This window comes from Vulpes vulpes, chromosome 6 (genome assembly GCF_048418805.1).
Source record: "Vulpes vulpes isolate BD-2025 chromosome 6, VulVul3, whole genome shotgun sequence".
Classification (NCBI taxonomy): Eukaryota; Metazoa; Chordata; class Mammalia; order Carnivora; family Canidae; genus Vulpes; species Vulpes vulpes.
Window position 1 is genome coordinate 49,968,124 of NC_132785.1, and position 13,844 is coordinate 49,981,967.

At 37.9% G+C, this 13,844-nt stretch overlaps 1 protein-coding gene and 1 non-coding gene across 5 annotated transcripts in view; one reads left to right on the forward strand and one right to left on the reverse strand.

The window, feature by feature from the left end:
- The window catches only part of PCCA (propionyl-CoA carboxylase subunit alpha), a 391,732-nt gene that overhangs the window by 74,093 nt on the left and 303,795 nt on the right, over window positions 1–13,844 (forward strand). The gene's annotated exons all lie outside the window — the stretch shown is intronic.
- On the reverse strand, window positions 317–421 carry LOC112923819 (U6 spliceosomal RNA). The gene has a single exon (XR_003235771.1). It is a non-coding gene; the product is annotated as a U6 spliceosomal RNA (small nuclear RNA).

Below are 13,844 nucleotides of genomic sequence, written 5' to 3' on the forward strand. Positions count from 1 at the left end.
AGCATTCTCTGAAATACCATTCTCTGAAATACCACTGTCATGTGTATTTCATCTGCATAGATTATACATTCCATAGGATAATGTCATAATTTTTGCTTTAAATATGTTTGAGGTGAGTTAGGACATTTCCTTCATTAATGACCCAAACGTCAGTCTCTTGAAATTAAGAGTGATTTTCATTTTGGCCTATTTTTAGGGTACCTTGAAGAAATTATGTTTTGTTTTTATTTCTTTTATTATATACATATTTAATTGTGGTATATCATGTATAACATAGAATTACCTATTTTACCATTTAAAAATATGGAAAAAAATAAAAAATATGGAATGCTTCATGAATTTGCATGTCATCTTTGTGTGGGGGCCATGCTAATAATCTTCTCTATCCTTCCAATTTTAGTATATATGGGGCCCTTTTCATCATTATTAAAAAAAATTTGAGAGAGAATGAGTGAGCAAATGAGCAAGGAGAGGGGTAGAGGAAGAGGGGGAGAGAATCCCATGCTGGCTCTCTGTTGCTGAGCATGGAGCCTGACATGGGGATTGATCCCAGGACCCTGAGCTGTATGGACCAGAACATATGGTTGGTGAAGGTTTGTTATAGCCAGCAGCAGTCTCAGCTGGATGAGGACAACCATAGAAATGGAAGAAGTTTTTCAGAACTCACGTCTGGGATTACTGAGACATGATGCAGAGAGTTAAGTGGCAGGAAAACAGGTGGATACAATAACTGGCAGCTTGACATGTGCATGCAGAGAGAAGGGGCGTTGCTTCGGTGCTCAGGCAGTGGAGACTGAAAGAACTTGAATTTTATTTGGCGGGAGTTTAATCTGAAGATTTTCTTTGTGACAATTTGACTCCATTATCTCTTCCCCATAAATTCTAGTAAAAAAAAAAAAAATAAGGTCATGACCTAAGCTGAAATCAGGATTTGGATGCACAACTGATTGAGCAACCCAGGCGCCCCACATTTTCACCATTTTTAAGTGTACAATTCAGTTGCATTAAGTACATTTACAGTGTATAACTATCACCACTATTTATGTCTAGAAATTTTTCATCATCTGAAAATGAAACTTTGCAGCCATTAAACAATAACTCCCTCTCACTCCCACCAGTGCCCTTGGTAAGGTCTGTTTTACTTGCTGTCTTTATGAATTTGCCTATTCTAGGTGACTCTTATAAGTGGAATCATAGAATATTTTACCTTTTGTGTCTGGCTTATTTGACTGAGCATAATGTCTTTAAGCTTCATCCTTGTTGTAGCGTGTGTCACAATTTCATTGCATTCTAACTCTGTTAAAATCCATGGTATGGCTGTAGCACATTTCCATCTGCCATCTGTTGATTGTCCCAACTTTTATGTGAGTAAAAGGCTGATCATGCTTTTTAATACTCGTGTATCACTGAAGCTTTCAGGAAGTGCTTTATTTTTTTTAAAGATTTTATTTATTTATTCATGAGAGACAAACAGAGAGGGAGGCAGAGACACAATCAGAGGGAGGAGCAGGCTCCAGGCCGGGAGCCTGATGTGGGACTCCATCCTGGGTCTCCAGGATCACGCCCTGGACCAAAGGTGGCGCTAAACTGCTGAGCCACCCAGGCTGCCCAGTAAATGCTTGTTAACTATTTGATAGGTGAGAGAAGTTGCTGAATTAAAACTTGGAATTCTAGAAATAAATAGAGAAAGACACTTGGAGAAACTTCTCTGTGTTTTTAGGTTGTAATGCTCTTTTTAACTTTCACTAACTTAGTGATCTCTTAAAGTTGAATTTCAACTATTTATTTGTATATAACCCCTAAACTTGGAATTCAATAGGAAAGATTTTTTGTTGCTCTAGTGAACATAATAGATTGAAGATTTTGTCAGATTTAATAAAGTACATTATCACCGTTACATATAGTTAATGATGCTTAATGCCTCAAATACATTCTAAAATTAAGCTTTTAAGTGCATGTTTTCTAAAATAATGAGATGATTGCTGGGGTTTTGTTTTTGGACTGGACCTTATCTAAAGATATTGTTAAAAAGTTCCTGAGGCACCATATTGAGGCACAGTGTGTGATATGCTAATTTGCTAAGCAAAGAATATTCTATTCTTATGTATGCACAATTCCCAACATACTTATGGCATATTTGTTTGAACCTCTGAGTATGTGCGCCCATTTATATTTTCTTAGCTTTTTATTTAGTTCTTCACATGCTCATTGTTTGGATCTGAGCTCCCCAAATTTGAGAAATGCTGTGCCAAAAGGTAACTGGGTGACCTCTTTAGAGAAGGTGGCAGCAAAAAACCTCTCTGAGAGGATGACCTTTAAGCTGAAATGTCATGGGAGAAGAGCTTTCTTTCTTTCTTTTTTTAAAAAGATTTTATTTATTTATTCATGAGAGACAGAGAGGGGGAGAGAGAAAGAGAGAGAAAGAGAGAGGCAGAGACACAGGCAGAGGGGGAAGCAGGCTCCATGCAGGGAGCCTGATGTGGGACTCAATCCCAGGACTCAGGGATCACGCCCTGGGCTGAAGGCAGATGCTTAACCGCTGAGCCACCCAGGTGTCTCAAGGGAGAAGAGCTTTCTAGTTTGAAAGAGCAAGATTTCTTTGAGTACACTTCCCCTCCTCATTTTGGCATCTTTTTTGGCCTTATTTATAATTACATGTCAAGGGCAGCCCCGGTGGCGCAGCGGTTTAGCGCAGCCTGCAGCCCAGGGCATGATCCTGGAGACCCTGGATCGAGTTCCACGTCAGGCTCTCTGTATGGTGCCTGCTTCTCCCTCTGCCTGTGTCTCTGCCTCTCTCTCTCTGTCTCTATGAATAAATAAATAAAATCTTAAAAAAAATTACATGTCAAATCAAGGACCTTTACTTATTTATCTCCGAATTCCTGTTGTTTATTTCTTTACATACTAGTCATAGATATATTGTTTGCCAATTTAAATGGAATTGTTTATATAACTTTACAAATATGAGATAAACTTTGGAAAGGGGATTTATCTCCTTGCTGTTTACACTAAGCTCATTTGAAATACATTTTTATTTTTAGAAATAACAAATATTTGTTAGGATCTATTTCCTATGTATTTTACATGAAAAAAATCTTATATTGGATGTCTATATATGACTGTTAGTATAATATTCATGTTTGTTAATGGTGAATTAGTTTTGCAATCTTTATGCTTTGGAGTTATAACTTGGGCCCATATTTATTAGTGAAGTATATAAAGACTGTGGTTTTTTTTTTTTTTTTTTTAAAGATTTTATTTATTTATTTGTGAGAGAGAGACAGAGAGAGGCAGAGACACTGGCAGAGGGAGAAGCAGGCTCTTTGCAGGAGCCTGATGCAGAACTCAATCCCGGATCCCAGGATCATGACCTGAGCTGAAAGCAGCTGCCCAACTGCTGAGCCACCCAGGCATCCAGGACTGTGGTTTTTATAATCATTCCTGCTATTACTATCCTTTATCACACCATTTAAAAGTAAAAGTAATTTATTTATTTATAAAATATTTATTTATTTTTTTAGAGAGAGTGAATGAGCTAGTGCAAGAGCGAGTGAGGTATGTGAGCAGCAGGAAAGAAACTCAAGCAGACTTCCCACTGAATGTGGAACCTGATGTGGGGCTTGATTTCATGACTCTGAGAGATCATGACCTGAGCAGAAACCAAGAATTGGATACTTCAACAACTGAGCCACCTAGGTTCTCCAAAGCAAAAGCAATTTTAAAAGTGAATAGTAGAGCAAGATGAAAGGAAATAAGGCATTTAGATAAAGCAAGAGTTTAGGCAACAAGATTGATTGTGAGCATGATACAAGTGGATGATATTTCTCCAAAGGATGAAATTTCTACCTTTAGTAGATTGTTAAATTGTTGAGTACTTATTGTGTGCCAGGTGCTATGCTAAGTACTTGTACTAACTCCATTAGCTTTTTATTTTTTAATTAAATTTTTTAGAGAGAGAGGTGGGGAGGAGCAGCAGGAGAGGGAGAGAAAAAAATGTAAGTAGGCTCCATGCCCAGTGTGGAGGTGGATACAGGGCTCTATCTTACAACCTTGAGATCATGATCTGAGTCAAAATCAAGAATCAGACACTTAACCAACTGAGCCACCCAGGCACTCCTCTATTTGCTTTTTGTAACTGTTCTGCAGGTGGATAGTAATGTGTTCACTTTATAAGTATAAGTAGAAGGAAGGTGAGTGTAAGCAAGTTGCTCAAGGTCATACAGCTGTTAGTGCCAGGGTAAAAAGATTGGAATGGAGGCTCACCTACTCTCTGTTACTCTCTACTGTTACTGGGCTATATATGCCCTCTGAAAGAGAGATTCTGCAACTTTTTGCAGCAAAAAACAGAATCTTAAACTGTTTTCAACTTTTTTCCTCACCCGTGATTATGTTTTCCCTGTAAGACCATAATTTTACAATTTGTTATAGCTTTATGACAAGTTAAGCCTCTTGGTATCTTCGGATTGCTGAACATTTAGATACCTAAAGGGACTATATAAAGAATTGTCTGTAAAAGTTCAGGTTTCCTCCCTAAAAGCTAGAATTTTGGAATTTGGAAAAAGTAGCAGATGAAATAAGAAAAGCACAAAGAAGAAGGAAGAAAACAGTGGAAGCAATAATGGTGGTTTGTAGTAGAGCCTTTATTTTTTATTTATTTTTAAAAAAGATTTTTTTATTCATTCATGAGAGAGAGAGAGAGAGAGAGAGAGAGAGAGAGAGTGAGGCAGAGACACAGGCAGAGGGAGAAGCAGGTTCCATGAGGGAGCCCATTGTGGGACTTGATCCCAGGAATCCAGGATCATGCCCCAAGACGAAGGCAGATGCCCGATCACTGAGCCACCCAGGCGTACCTGTAGTAGAGTCTTTAGTGTAGTAGTTCTGGTTACAGTCTGTGGCAGCTACAGCACAGTCCAGAACACACTTGGTGGAGGACTCAGTTTCTAGATGCCTTGGCCAGTGTAGTTTTAATAAATGGGGGTATAGAGGCTGTAATAGCCTTAACAGAATTTGGTAGAGGTTAAAAACAGCAACGTGGATGATCTGTGGATATTAAAAGATATGAAATAAGGAATAAGAAGAGCCAGAAGATAAAACAGTTACCCGAGGTGCCAAAAAGGTGACCAGTAATGCAGAAATTCGTATCCTATGGAAGGTGGACAAATGTGTTTACCCCTGAGCAAATTATTTGGATCAGTGTACATTTTCATTAAGGTAAAAGAATGTCAAGAGTGCTGGACTTGTGATGCATAGGCAGGTAAACTTCTGAGTAAGACTCGACCTTGCTAAATGGGACTCTGATAGGAGGAGGAGGAGGATTTGGGTTCTTAGTGAACTAATTATTCTGTTTTGGGGGGATTGTCTGATAATATGAAAAGTATTTCATATGTGCTTTTTAAAATCTTTATGTGCTCTTGTGTTATCATTACCTCTAACTTATAGATGAAGGAATTGAACCAAATAAAATAATTTTCCTAGGGCTCCTGGGTAGATCAGCCAGTTAAGTGTCTGACTCTTGGTTTCAGCTCAGGTTGTGATGTTAGGGTCATGAAATTGAGCCCAACCTCAGGCTCTGCACTGAGCAGGGAGCCTGCTTGAGATTCTTTCCCTCTCTGTCTCTGTCTCTCTCTAATAAAATAATTAAAATCTTTTAAAAATGAGATATGTGTGTGTGCCTGGGTAAACATCTGACTTTGACTCAGGTCATGTTCTCAGGGTCCGGGGATGGAGCCCTTTGTCTGGCTCCCTGCTCAGCAGGGAGTCTACTTCTCCCTCTCCCTCTGCCCCTCTCCCTGCTCATGCTCTCACTCTCTCTCAAATTAAAAAAAAAAAAAAAAAAAAAGAAAATAATTTTCCTAAACACTTAATAGTAGATGATCACTTCTTTTGATTGAAGTCTATTATTTCAATCCTTGAGGGTTCTAAAAAGCTGGTTTAACTGCATATATTGTGTGGAAAACTAAGATTTACTCAGCATCCATAAAGAGAAAATAGATTTTTAATGTATTTGTGATACTTATTGGATTAATTTTGAGGGGAACTTTAAGAAGCTAGCATGCTTTTTAGGTCATCAGAGAATGATAAACTATATTCAAACAGGAGCACCTGGGTGGCTCAGTCAGTTGAGCATCTGCCTTTGGCTCAGGTGATGATCCTTGGGTCTTAGGATAGAGCCCCGTAGGGGGCTCCCTGCTCAGTGGGGAGTCTGCTTCTCTCTCTCCCTCTGCTGTTCCCCATGCTTGTGCTCTCTTGCTCTCTCTGTCAAAAGAATAAATGAAATTAAAAAAAAAAAACATACATATATTGAAACATGTTAATATTATAGGTGCTTACATATAGTATTCTTTAGACAAATGTCACATAGTAACTCAAAATAGTAAATTAATATATTAATGATACCTTCATTCCATTGCTCCATATTTTGAAATTTTCATTAAAAATATTTTATTTAGGTCCCTCAGTGGCTCAGTCTGTTGGGTGTCTGCCTTCTGCTCAGGTCCTGATCTCCGGCTCAGGTCCTGATCTCCGGCTTCAGGGATTGAGCAGGGAGTCTGCTTCTGTTCTCTTCAGCGCCTCCCCCTCCCCCTGCTTGTGCACACACGTCCTCTCTCTTCTCTCTCTGTCAAATAAATCTTAAAAAAATATTCTATTTATGAAAACCATAATTTATTTTTTTAAAGTAAGTTCTAGGGGTGCCTGAGTGACTCAGTTGGTTAAACATCTTGCCTTTGGCTTAGGTCATGATCTGGCTCCCCACTCAGAAAGGAGACAGTTTCTCTCTCTGCCCCTACCTCTGCTCATGCTTTCTCTTTTTCACTCTCACTCTCTCTTTCAAATAAGTAAATCTTTAAAAAAAAAAAAAAGTTCTACATCTAATATGGGGCTCAAACTCATGACCCCAGGATCAAGAGCCCCATTCTGGGGCATCTGCCTTCAGTTCAGGCCCTCATCCTGGGGTTCTGGGATTGAACCCCAAATTGGGCTCCCTGCTAAGCAGGAAGCCTGCTTCTCTCCCTCTGCCATTCCCTCCCTTGTGCTCTCTGGCTCTATCTCTCTGTCAAATACATAAATAAAATCTTAAACAAAACAAAACTGTATCCTCTTACCAACTGAGCCAGCCTGACACCCCTGAAAATCATAATTTATTTCAAAAGTTAATAAGAGGTACTAGATGTCTGTACACATTTCATTTTAGGTTTTCCTACTGTAAATTGCAGATGATATTATAGTGAATAGGCTAACATTTTTAGCGCCAATAAATGAGGCCCTGCTTATATAAAGCAAATATTTTATTTTGAGATCTAAATCATTAGTTTATATGATAATTTTTTCTTTTTCTTTTTTTAAAAGATTTTACAATTTATTTATTTATGAGAGGGAGAGAGAGAGAGGCAGAGAGAGAAGCAGAGAGGCAGAGACCTAGGCAGAATGAGAAGCTGGCTCCATGCAGGGAGCCCAGTGTGGGACTCAATCCCTGGACTCCAGGATCATGCCCTAGGCCAAAGGCAGGCCCTAAACTGTGAGCCACCCAGGGATCCCTGATAATTTTTTTCTTAACAAACTTCTACAGTTCTCAGTCTTTTCAAGTTCTAGGTGAGCTTTATATAACTAAGTCTGAATTTGTTGACTGATTAATGAAAAAATCAATAATTTAGTATGTTGTTTTTTTTTTTCTTTTTAGATAACTAGAGATCTTATTTTCACTCTTAGGAAATTGTTTGAAGTCATGACAACTTTGAAACAGGTCACACAAATCTTAACTAAAGCTGACCATGTTGACAGTCAGGTTTTGTACAATATTTTTAGTTGAGGAAGTGTAGAAATTTCATGTTTGTCTTAGCTTTTCTGTCTCTGAGGTATTTTAAGTGGTGACAGGGCTGCTCTGTTACTGTTTTGCAGCTAGCTCTTTTAATTGATGTTGAATTGTGGCTTTCCGTGCACACAGGGTTAAGTAAAAGGGCTGCAGTCATCTAGTGAGCATTTTCCTTTAATGTGCTCATTAGTGGTGGCAAGTCCAGGTTTCAGCACATGCCAGTAATTTACATTTCATTGCCGAGTGGCTACCCTTGTTCAAGAGTTGTTTCTAAGCCCGAAGAATATATATTGGGAATAAACAGAGTAGAAGAATTGAAAGCCAAATACCCTGCCAGGCTTTTCAGTTGGTTCTGAAGCTTCCAGTGGATCTCTGATTAGCAATGCATGAAGCAGGATGAAAATGCAAAGATGAGGCCTACAAATGTAGTCCCAGGTAGGCTCTCCCCTTAAACCTACTCTTTTTGTGACTACTTTTCCATTTAATTTTCCCCAGATTCTTCTCCCAAGGCCAACTTTCTGTTAAAGTGAAAATATTCTATAGACCTAGGAAGTAAACAATAGAGGATCAATCTGCTTCCTTTACCCCTTCTAAGTATGAAGCGAAGTCTGATTGTTATGCAATGAATCCACAGAGGCAAAGGGCTTGATCGGCTTTATGGCTCCTAGGGACCCCATTATTGTGATTGGGGTCTCTGTGGTGATTCCTTCTGGGATTCATTTTTCCCCCTTTGCCTGATTGGTACCAGCTTGTTCTGGCTTTTGAAAGCTTGCATAGATCATTAAAGGGTAATCTATGGAGGCCGTGGTCAGTGTTCCTGGACATAGCGACAGGAATTGTGTTAATGTTGTCTTTGAAATTGGGGTGTTGGGAAAGATCCAGAAGTTTTCTGTTTGTAGAAAAATTTGATATATTAAAATGAAGCATTTTTAGAACTCGGCATTTTATTACAGGTTACTTTGTGCATAGAGGAAATACTAGCCTAGCTATCTTTAAACGATTAAAAATGTGCTGCTAATTCTACATTTTGAGTTCACTTTCATATATATGGAAATTTGAGTTGTAAAAATCTAGGTATTGCAAGTTGTGTGTGTTTATCTACTTATTTATTTTTGTGCTGCTTTCCAAAATGTTGAATTTAAGAAGTTTTTTCATAGTTAATGGTTAGAATCAAAAGTGAATGAATTTATGACTGCAGTATAAAAAGACATTAAAAACCATGAGTACTCAAGTCAGATTATTATTACTTCATGTTAAATTCAGGTTAGATATGATTTAGCTTTTGAATCATTTGACCATGAAGGTATATTAGCCACGGTTTATTAAACCTTTAATTTTTTTTAGCTAGAGTTTTAATAGAGGAGCAACATAGTTTTGGAGTTCTTTATATGTATGAAAGTAAAGATGGGACTTTGAGAATATTAGTTTAGTGATGTTTGGATCAGTACTTGAGGCCTTTGCAAAAATGTAACAATAAATTTACCTTCTAGATGACTACTTGAAACTATTCTTTCTGGATGCTTGCCAGATAAAACCCCATGAGATTAAGTTCTGGAAAATCACTTGCAAATTTGTGGGGGGCTATCAGTGACTTTGAATATTTAACTGTCCAAACTGTCATCTATGTGTGTTCTCTAAGTGCTTTGGGTAAAAAAAAAAAAACTAGAAGTTTGTCAGCCAGTTAGAATTAAAGGTGACATCTGCTTTTAATTGGTGTTTTATTTTCTTCCAAGTCAGTAAAAATTCAGTAAGACATGAATGATCAAATTTTGCAATGCTAAGCAACTTGTCAAGCAACGGTAAGCACTACCTTGAGCGTTTGTACAGATGGGAAATGTTAAAATGTTGATTAATCATCCCAGCTCTGATTATGGTTTTAGAAGGCTAAAGCTTGGGTAACCATTGCCAGCTTTCTAGTGTCAGAATAGCATTCATTTGTTAATTTTGTAGGCTTTTTTCAATTACTGGCAAATTGCCTCTTGTATAATGTGTGTTTAGTTTTAGTGATACATGGTTAGTAGACTTGGGGTCAGATAAAGAAATGTAGGATTCTTCTGTTTCTCAAGTCCATTATTTATTTAGTAAACACCTTTAATTCCATTCTTTGTAGTAAAAAAAAAAAAAAGTCCCAAAGTGAGCTTTAAGATAGTATTCTTTTCTACACACTCATGATGTGTTGAGAAGGGTGTATCTGTTTGAATTTTGGCAAAGGAAACCTTGCCTTGGCCCCCCCGTTGAAAGAGAAAATTGATCATTTCTGTTTTTACCATTTCCAAACCATTTTAACATATAAGATGTAAGGAAATTGTTCCTTCAAGAAGAGCATGTAAAAATAGCTCAAGACTTTAGACATTCTTTTTTAAATTTATTTATTCAGAGAGAGAGAGAGACTGAGAGGCAGAGACACAGGCAGAGGGAGAAGCGGGCTCCACGCAGGGAGCCTGATGCTGGACTTGATCCTGGGTCTCCAGGATCAGACCCTGGGCTGCAGGCGGCGCTAAACTGCTGCGCAACCGGGGGTGCCCGACTTTAGACATTCTTAAAGCTAAAAAAGACCCAAGGAAATATTCCCATCATACTGATTACACTTTAATTTTCTTGTTACTGAAAACTTGAGCATGGTACTAAGTGGTCTCTTTATATAAAGTGTGTCTTTAAAAATTTCACTTTGGGGACACCTGGGTGACTCAGTGGTTGAGCGACTGCCTTTGGCTCAGGGTGTGATCCTGGTGTCCTGGGATTGAGTCCCACATCAGACTGCCTGTGTGGAGTCTGCTTCTCCCCCTGCCTATCTATGTCTGTCTGTCTCTCTCTGTGTCTCTCATGAATAAATAAAGTCTAAAAAAAAAATTTCACTGTGAAGGATATTTTTTCCCCCTGCTAATTACTAAATAAAAGTAGAGATTTCCCTTTTCCTATTTGAATAAATCTGTATTTTAGAGGTAGAATTCTGTTTTAAAAGTGGTTAGGACTTGAAGCAACATATCTTAGATTACTTTAATATTACTAGACTTCGGTTGATTTCAGGTCTTCTTTTTTGTTGTCCACTTCTGAATATCTTTTTTTTTTTTTTTAAATTTTATTTATTTATGATAGTCACAGAGAGAGAGAGAGAGAGAGAGAGAGAGGCAGAGACATAGGCAGAGGGAGAAGCAGGCTCCATGCACCAGGAGCCCAATGTGGGATTCGATCCCGGGTCTCCAGGATCGCGCCCTAGGCCAAAGGCAGGCGCCAAACCGCTGCGCCACCCAGGGATCCCGACTTCTGAATATCTGATAAATATTCTATGTAGTAATATATTTTTCCTACAGAAAACATTGGGTTATTTAATTTGATTGATAAAAATTTCCTGCCCAGTTACTTGGATATTGTATAGATTTTATTTCAACTTAAAAAGTAGACAAGATGCTTATGTAAATTCACCTAATAGTTGATAAGTGGCATCTTAAACCCAGGAGCCAAATTTAGCAGTTTTTACATGTTTTTAGAATATAGTTGAAAAGCAGAAAATTTAGATTTTCCAGCTTAACTATAGAAAACATATTGATGTCTGATAACTTCAGGATTCATTGCCCCTGTACATTTTCAAGTTATTATGATTATTTTTAAAGATTGCATTTATTTATTCATGAGAGACAGAGAGAGGCAGAGACATAGGCAGAGGGAGAAGCAGGCTCCACAGAGGGAGCCCAGTGTGGATAATGCCCTGAGCCCAAGGCAGATGCTTAACTGCTGAGCCACCTAGGCATCTCCATTTTTCAGGTTATTTGCTTTTCAATGCATAAGGCTTTAATTTACCTCCTACTGACAACTCCCAAGTGGGTTTTTCAGAATTTTTAAAGTGGACTACTAGAGCTGCTCTATAGCACTGGCTTGGGTTGCTGGTACAGACTCTCCCAAATCTAGAATGATGGGAGGTTCTGGCAACACCTACTGGCAAATGTTTTTCTTTTTAAAAATTTAATTATTTGTGTGAGAAAGAAAGCTAGCACAAGCAGGGGGAGGGGTATAGTGGGAAGGATAAGCAGACTCCCCTCTGAGCAGGAAGCTTGAGATCAAGACCTGAGCTGAAGACAGATGCTTAACCAACTGAGCCACCCAGGCACCCCTAGGCAAAAGTTTTTAGATATTTTCCCAGATACAGCATTAAAATTTTCTATATTAATTTTGCTTCTTTGAATCTTGTTTTAATGTCTGTTTATTTTAAGAAATTACTTAGATATAGACATAAGGGTTTTTTTTCACTTGTTAACAAATTTTTTTCTGTATGGTCTTTTTTTTACCTTGTATTTTACATAATAATCATAAAGTTAAATATTTATAGCTTGAAGTAATTATTACTTCTGTAAATAACTGATTTTATAAGGTAGAATTTATATGCTGATAAAAGCTGTTATATATATCTTTTAATTTAAATTTTGTTAGTTAACATATAGTGCAATATTGGTTTCTGGAGTAGAGTTCAGTGATTCATTGTGTACATACCACACCCAGTGCTCATCACAACTAAGTACCCTCCTTAATATCCATCACCCATCTAGCACCCACCAGAAACTATTGTTGAATAATATCTCATGTGCATTCTTTTAGAGATGCTCAGTGACTTTCATGTTCTCCTTCTCTGCTTGCTGTGTTTTTAAGGAATGAGAAACTGTTCAATCTGTATTTTACTGAAAAGAAGACTAAAACCTATAGCTGATATTTGAATTGGGACAAATAATTTACTTTTTTTGGCCCCACATGCTCTCATGATCTTTTAGGAAATGGAGATCAAGATAGATTTGGCTGGTTAATCATTTTTACGTTCAGTTTGGTCATATACAAATACACATAAACATACATATACATATACAAACAGTTATGATAAGTAGAAAAATTAAAACTTCACACTGAATATGACAAGAAACAATGCTCTAGAAGTAGGTAAAGTCTCATTCCTGCCCACCTGCAGGACATAGCTCTGTGAAATGAAGCTATCTTCTAATTTATACTTCGCAAATCATAGACTTTTTAGTAAACCCCATTTTTACTGTGAAAGATTAATCTAATACCAAGAATTATTCCTCTTCCCACAATGGTTTATTTTTCCAAATCCAGATTATTCAATCTTGAAAAACCCTCTAGTAAGTCAGTTTATGGGAACATTTTACCTTCAAGTCTCAAGAACAGTTAGTAGATGGATGTGGATACAAGGAGAATATATGGTATTCCAGTTTAAAGTGGCCACTTGAAGTTCTGTATCCTTTGATATCTTCCACCAGTGTTAATTACTGATACACTTCTTTAACTTTCTGTCTGGCTAGGAGGTGATGGTTATACTACACAGACATGCTTAAATGAACGCTTGTGTATGTCAGGTGTGCAGGTGAGCATGCTGCACTCTCACACATTTTAGTGGATGGTTTACTTGTCCAACACTGTTTCTATGATGGTGATTTATTTAAGCCAGTCAGTGATCACTTTATCTTTCCTGACGATTACTGATTTAGGGATGAGTTGGTTGAAGGCCTATGTCAGTTTGGCTCAATGGAACATGAGAAGATTTTTTGAGATTCCTAGAAGAGAAACTTTGTCATTCTTAGGAGAGAGTTGCATTGGTGCTAAAGCCTTCTCCTCCTCTCCCCTTTCTCCTCCCACACTTTTTGTGAATGAGAGGGCTTGGTGCTGCTGGCAGCCATATTGTGATTGTGAGGATAGCTAGCCTAAGGATAAAGTTGGCTTACAGAATGGGGGTAGATCCAAGAGAATGGCAGAGAAATCAAGAACTGTGAGATGTACTTTTAGAAGAATTTCTGTCTAGAAGGTTGGTGGGGTATGTGTTGGGGGAGGGGAGAGTTGGGATGTTTCATGGGTTAATAGCATGTTGTATTTGATTAGATATTTATTGAAAAGTTTTCCTATCTCATTGTGCTAGACGTTGAGGAATTAAGTTAAAAAATAGAGCACAGAACTTGCTTTTCTAGGAAACTTTTTTTATGGGCATTGGCTTTTGATTTGTTTTAAGACTATTTTTGCATTGGGTTTGGGGACTGAA